Here is a 7,321-nt window from a genome sequence, read left to right as displayed (position 1 = left end):
AGAGAGAGAGAAAGAAAGAAAGAAAGAAAGAAAGAAAGAAAGAAAGAAAGAAAGAAAGAAAGAAAGAGGGAAGGAAAAGGAGAGGAAGGAAAGACTACAAACCTCGCACTAGATGCAGCTTCAGAGGATAATCCAGGGCTAGAAGGGACCTTGAGGTCATCTAGTCCAACCCTGCTCCAGCAGGACATTGTTAGTGAGTTTCTGTCTTTTGATCCCCCAGTCACATAGCCACACCCACCCAGTCACATGAACCCCCCCAAGCCACGCCCATAGAGATGATAGGAAAGAAATTTAGATTTTACCACTGGTTTATTCCGTTGTTGGAAATTCTAGTAAAAAAAAGGGACTGGGTGCTCGAGATGTTTGAGTTGCTGGGCGATAGACGTAGCTCTTGATTTGCAACCAGCTGTTTAGTGGCCATTCGAAGCAGGGATGAAATGCTACCGGATAGGACCGGATCGCGCGATCGTGGCCGGTAGTTCGGTGATCTGGTAGCGATGGCAGAGCAAAGCTCCGCCCACCCGCCCGGGGGTCATTATTTCCTGGTTTTCACCAGGAAGTAATGTGTTTTTTTACCTTCTGCACATGCGACGAGTGGACTTCCGAGCCGGTAAGGAAGGTAAGTAGATTTCACCCCTGGTTCGAAGATACCTCGACTTACAACAGTTGGTTTAGTGACTGTGCAAATTTACAACGGCACTGAAAGGAGTGACTTCGGATCATTTTGCACTCTCTCTCTCTCTCTCTCTCTCTCTCTGTGTCTCTTTCTGTCTCTGTCCGTTTGTCTGTCTGTCTGTCTATCTGTCTATCTATTTTTCCATTTTTGATGCTGCATTTGAGATTAAAAAGTGAACATTGTAGCTGATTTCTTCCCATAGACAGGAAAAATACAGGTTGCTTTATTGGAAGCTCTAATAATTTTGACCCCAAGTTAATTTCCCTTCTTCACCCCACGAGCTAGTGGAGTTTGCTTTGAGCAATTAGGATGATTAAATAACAATATATGACAAGCTTTTTTTTTTTTTTTTGGTGGCTAATTTTTCAAGTCTTGGTGACCAAACTTTATCCCCGTGCGCTGAGATCCAAGGAAGGTTAGAAATAGCGATGGAGGAAGAGAGATGCTGTGGGGAAGCCCACCTACAGCTCAAAAACATCCCACAGAAAAATGACATCATTTTATATTCGTAGAAGAGCAACAAAGAGAATTAGGGAGCTGGAGGCTAAAACGTATAAAGAACGCTTGCAGGAACTGGGTATGTCTACTTTGATGAAAAGAAAGACCAGGGGAGACATGATAGCAGTTCCGCTATTTCAGGGGTTGCTACAGAGAGGATGGGGTCAACCTATTCTCCAAAGCCCCTGAGGGCAAGACAAGAAGCAACGGGTGGTAACTAATCAAGGAGAGAAGCAACCTAGAAATGAGGAATTTCTGGACAGTGAGAACAATCAGTGGAACAGCCTGCCACCAGAAGTTGTGAATACTCCCACACTGGAAGTTTTTAAGAAGCAATTGGACAACCATTTGTCTGAAATGATATAGGGTTTCCTGCCTAAGCAGGGGGTTGGACTAGAAGACCTCCAAAGTCCCTTCCAACTTATTCTATTCTACTTTACTCTACTCTACTCTATATTCTGGAACTGAACACACTCAAAACCGTAGAAATGGTGGTAGACTTTAGGAGAAACCCTTCCATACTTCCACCTCTCACAATACTAGACAACACAGTATCAACAGTAGAAACCTTTACATTTCTAGGTTCTATCATATCGCAAGATCTAAAATGGACAGCTAACATCAAAAACATCATCAAAAAAGGACAACAAAGAATGTTCTTTCTGCGCCAACTCAGTAAGCTCAAACTGCCCAAGGAGCTGCTGATTCAGTTCTACAGAGGAATTATTGAGTCTGTCATTTGCACCTCTAGAACTGTCCGGTTCGGTTCTGCAACCCAACAAGAAAGACACAGATTTCAGAGAATCATTAGAACTGCAGAAAAAACAATGGCTACCAACTTACATTCCATTGAGGACCTGTATACTGCATGAATCAAGAAGAGGGCCGTGAAAATATTTACAGACCCATCGCATCCTGGACATAAACTGTTTCAACTCCTACCCTCAAAACGATGCTACAGAGCACTGCACACCAGAACAAGACACAAGAACAGTTTTTTCCCGAAGGCCATCACTCTGCTAAACAAATAATTCCCTCAACACTGTCAAACTATTTACTAAATCTACACTACTATTATTCTTCTCATCGTTCCCATCACCAATCTCTTTCCACTTATGACTGTATGGCTGTAACTTTGTTGCTGGCAATCCTTATGATTTATATTGATATATTGACCATCAATTGTGTTGTAAATGTTGTACCTTGATGAACGTATCTTTTCTTTTATGTACACTGAGAGCGTATGCACCAAGGCAAATTCCTTGTGTGTCCAATCACACTTGGCCAATAAAAATTCTATTCTATTCTATTCTATTCTATTCTATTCTATTCTATTCTATTCTATTCTATTCTATTCTATTCTATTCTATCCTTCCTTCCTTCGTTCTTTATTGGCCAAGTGTGATTGAACACACAAGGAATTTGTCTTTGGTGTATGTGCTCTCAGTGTACATAAGGAGAATAAAATACATTCATCGAGAATAAAAAGTTACAGCACTTAGTGATAGTCAATTATTAGGAAACGAATACAAACAATATAATTGAAAGATACAAGCAATATGGTTATAGTAATAAGTGGGAAGAGATAGATGCTAGTAAGGAAGAGAAGAATAATAGTAATACAGTCTTAGTAAGTAATTTGACAGTGTTATGGGAATTAGTTGTTAAGCAGAATGATGGCATTCGAGAAAAAAACTATCCTATAGTTATATATAATAAACTCTATAATATAGTTATATAGTTATAGGATATAACTATCCTATCCTATCCGATTCCATTCTTTATTCTATTTTTCAGGGTCTGTCGTGACTTCGAAAGGTCTCTAAGTCACTGATTGTAAGTCGAGGACTACATGAATATAAAATACACGCTACTTACCGCAACATTTCTGTTGCTAAACAACACAGTTGTTAAATGCATTTTGCCCCATTGTTCAACTGTTCTTGCCACCGTTGTTAAGTGAATCACTGCCGTCGCTTAATTGGTCACACGGTCATTAAGTGAATCAGGCTTCCCCATTGACTGCTTGCCAGAAAGTCTCCCAAAAGGTGATTGCGGGTCCCCAGGACACTGCAACGGTCATAAATATGAATCGGTCGCCAAGCATCTAAATTTTGACCCCGGGGAATGTACAATGTTCGTAACTCTGAAAAACTGCTGTAAGTCCCTTTTTTCTGGTGCTGTTGTAATTTCAGTCAGTAAACGAAACTGTTGTAACAGAGCTTGTCGAATTGTTCACCTTTCCATTTCCAAACGTCAGGGGTGATCAAAAGTTGTGACGTGCCTTGTTGTGATTTTAAAGATACTTTGGTTATTTTAACGTAATTCAGATGTGCTTGGTAGGTAATTACATGAATAGAACTTTTTAACATTTTCTTTGTAAGTTGAAGGCTACCTCGGGTATATCTGGGCCTGAACTACAAATGCCGGCTTTGTGTGGGTCAAATCATGGCTTCCTCTGAATCAAGAGTTTTCTCCTTTCCCTGTGGTCTGCTTTTCATGTTGCTAGAACTCACCATCTCTTGGTGCTTGGCCCAAAGTCACCCAGCCAGCTTTCATACCAAAGGCAGGACTAGAACTCACAGACTAGGTTTGTGGCGTAGCAGGAGGAGGACTGTGGGGTCCTTGGTGATCTCTAAACTTGGTTGTTTTCTTGCAGACATTTCACGACCCAACCAGGTAACATCTTCAGTGCGAAAAGGGAGTGGGGTTTGCTCTCTTTTTAAATATACAAATGGCGTGCCTGGTTAGCAAATTTATAGGGAAGAATTTCACCCTCCCACATCTGGAGGGTATTATTTATTTTATTTATTTATTTAATCGTATTTATATACCGCCCTATCTCCCAAGGGACTCAGGGCGGTTTACAGGCACTAAAAACAGATAAATACAATATAAATACAATATAAAACATTTAAAAAACTTATTCTAAAGCCCGTCCAATTAAAAATAGAAATAAAACCCAATTTAAAACCCAAAATTTAAAATCTAGCTCAGTCCTGCACAATTAAATAAGTATGTTTTAAGCCCGGCGGAAGGTCGAAGGTCCAGCTGGCGAAGTCAGGGGTAGATCGTTCCAGAGGGTGGGAGCCCCCACAGAAGGCCCTTCCTGGGCGTCGCCAGGCGACATTGCCTCGCTGGCGGCACCCTGAGGAGACCCTCTCTGTGAGGCGCAGGGACGGTGGGAGGTATTCGGTCGCAGTAGGCGGTCCCGTAAATAACCCGGCCCAATGCCATGGGCGCTTTAAAGGTGGTCACCAAAACCTTGAAGCGCACCGGAAGGCCACAGGAAGCCAGTGCAGTCTGCGCAGGATAGGTGTCATATGGGAGCCACGAGGGCTCCATCTATCACCAGCGCAGCTGCATTCTGGACTAACTGTAGCCTCCGGATGCCCCTCAAGGGAGCCCCATGTAGAGAGCATTGCAGTAATCCAGGCGAGGCGTCACGAGTGCGTGAGTAACCGTGGATAGGGCATCCCGGTCCAGAAAGGCGCAACTGGCGTACCAGGCGAACCTGGTGAAACGCTCTCCTGGAGGCGGCCGTCAAATGCTCTTCTAGAGACAGCCGTTCATCCAGGAGGGCGCCTAAGTTGCGGACCCTCTCCATCGGGGCCAATGACTCGCCACCGATGTTCAGCCGCGGTTAGCTGACTGTACCGGGATGCCGGCATCCACAGCCACTCTGTCTTGGCGGGATTGAGCTTGAGCCTGTTTCTCCCCATCCAGACCCGTCGGCCTCCAGACACCGGGACAGCACTTGATAACCGTTGGGGTGGTTCGGTGTGAAAAGTACAGCTGAGTATCATCCGCATACAGCTGATACTTCACACGAAACCACTGATGATCTCACCCAGCGGTTTCATGTAGATGTTAAACAGAAGGCGAGAATCGACCCCTGCGGCACCCACAAGTGAGGCGCCTCGGGGCGACCTCTGCCCCCTGTCAACACCGACTGCGACTGGTCGGAGAGATAGGAGGAGAACCACCGATCGGTGCCTCCACTCCCAATCCCCCAACCGGGCGCAGCAGGATACCATGGTCGATGGTATCGAAAGCCGCTGAGAGGTCTAATAGGACCAGGGCAGAGGAACAACCCCTATCCCTGGCCCTCCAGAGATCATCTGCCAGCGACCAAAGCCGTCTCCGTGCTGTAACGGGTGGAAACCGGACTGGAGCAGGTCTAGATAGACAGTTTCATCCAGGTGCAAGGGAAGCTGATATGCCACCATACTCTCTACAACCTTCGCCGCAGCGAAGGTTGGAGACAGACGATAATTACCTAAAACAGCGGGTCAGGAAGGCTTCTTAAGGAGGGCCTCACCACCGCCTCTTTCAAGGCGGCCGGAAGACACCCTCCACCAAAGAAGCGATCGTAATCGCCTGGAGCCAGCCTCGTGTCACCTCCCGGTGGCCAGCACCAGCCAGGAGGCACGGGTCCAGTAAACACGTGGTGGCATTCAACCTACCCAGCAACCTGTCCATGTCCTCGGGAGCCACAGGGTCAAACTCATCCCAAATAATGTCGCCAAGACCACCCTCGAGCGTCTCACCCGCATCACCGCAATCTTGGTCCAGACCATCCCGAAGCTGAACGATTTTATCGTATAGATAACCGTTAAACTCCTCAGCCCGTCCTGCAACGGTCATCCGCTCCCCCTGATGAAGGAGGGAGCGAGTCACCCGAAACAGGGCGGCCGGGCGGTTATCTGCCGATGCAATGAGGGAGGAGGCGTAGCTACGCCTCGCTTCCCTCAATGCCACTAGGTAAGTCCTAGTATAGGACTTCACTAGTGTCCGATCAGCTTCCGAACGGCTAGACCTCCAGGAACTCTCTAGGCGTCTTCTCCGGCGCTTCATCCCCCTCAGCTCCTCGGAGAACCAAGGAGCCGGTTGGGCCCTGCGCCGGGTCAGAGGCCGCAAAGGCACGACTCGGTCTAAGGCCCCCGCCGCGGCCCGTTCCCAGGCCGCAACAAGTTCCTCGGCCGAGCCGTGAGCCAGACCCTCAGGAAATGGCCCAAGCTCCGTCCGGAACCCATCCGGGTCCATCAGGCGCCTGGGACGGAACCAACGTATCGGCTCCGTCTCCCTGCGGTGGTGAATGGCGGTCAGAAAGTCCAGGCGAAGAAGAGAGTGATCTGACCATGACAAAGGTTCAGTGACTATTTCCTTAGGTATCCAGACCTTTCGCCGCGAGCTTAAAACATATCTATTCTTTTGAGCAGGACTGGCTTAATAGGGTTTTAAATATGGATTTTATTGGGGTTTATTTTATATTTTGTATTGTATTTTAAATTTAGGCTATTGGAATAAGTTTTTAAAATATTGTTTTTATTGAAATGTATAGTTTTTATTTTATCTGCCTGTTCACCGCCCTGAGTCTTCCGGGAGAAGGGCGGTATACAAATTAAATTATTATTATTTATTATTATTATTATTATCCAGTTGGAAAACCATTTTGACCCATAGAAGAGAATGTTTGTAGCTCAGGGTTGAACTGTGGGGTCCTTGTTGCTCTCTGAGCTTGGTGGTTTTCTTGCAGACGTTTTATGACCAACCTAGGTAACATCATCAGTGCTAGAAGGAAGTGGGGTTTGTGGAGAGGCGGAGGGGGGAGAGATGGGAGGAGGAGGAGGGAGAGACTGTTTAGTCCTTGGTGCTCCCTAGAACTTGGTTGTTTTCTTGCAGACGTTTCATGACCCAACTAGGAAACATCCTCAGTGCTAGAAGAGAATAGGAGAGGAAGAGGACAACCTTGGTGCTCTTTGAGGTTGACGGTTTTCTTGCAGACGTTTCATGACCCAACTAGTTTACATCCTCAGTGGTAATGAGTTGTGGGATTTACGGAGAGGAGGAGAAGGACATGGGTTCTTGGTGCTCTCTGAACTTTTAATAGAATGGAATAGAATAGAATTTTATTGGCCAAGTGTGATTGGACACACAAGGAATTTGTCTTGGTGCATACGCTCTCAGTGTACATAAAAGAAAAGATACGTTCATCAAGATACAACATTTACAACACAATTGATGATCAATATATCAATATAAATCATAAGGATTGCCAGCAACAAGTTATAGTCATACAGTCATAAGTGGAAAGAGATTGGTGATGGGAACTATGAAACGATTAATAGTAGTGCAGAGTCAGTA

General features: G+C 45.7%; 1 protein-coding gene across 2 annotated transcripts in view; it reads left to right on the top strand.

Annotated features, from left to right (window-relative positions):
• The window catches only part of KIAA1328 (KIAA1328 ortholog), a 239,458-nt gene that overhangs the window by 92,378 nt on the left and 139,759 nt on the right, over nt 1–7,321 (top strand). The gene's annotated exons all lie outside the window — the stretch shown is intronic.

This window comes from Ahaetulla prasina, chromosome 2 (assembly GCF_028640845.1).
Source record: "Ahaetulla prasina isolate Xishuangbanna chromosome 2, ASM2864084v1, whole genome shotgun sequence".
NCBI lineage: Eukaryota > Metazoa > Chordata > Lepidosauria > Squamata > Colubridae > Ahaetulla > Ahaetulla prasina.
Note: the sequence above shows the minus strand (reverse complement) of the source record. Positions and strands in the feature narration are given on the sequence as shown.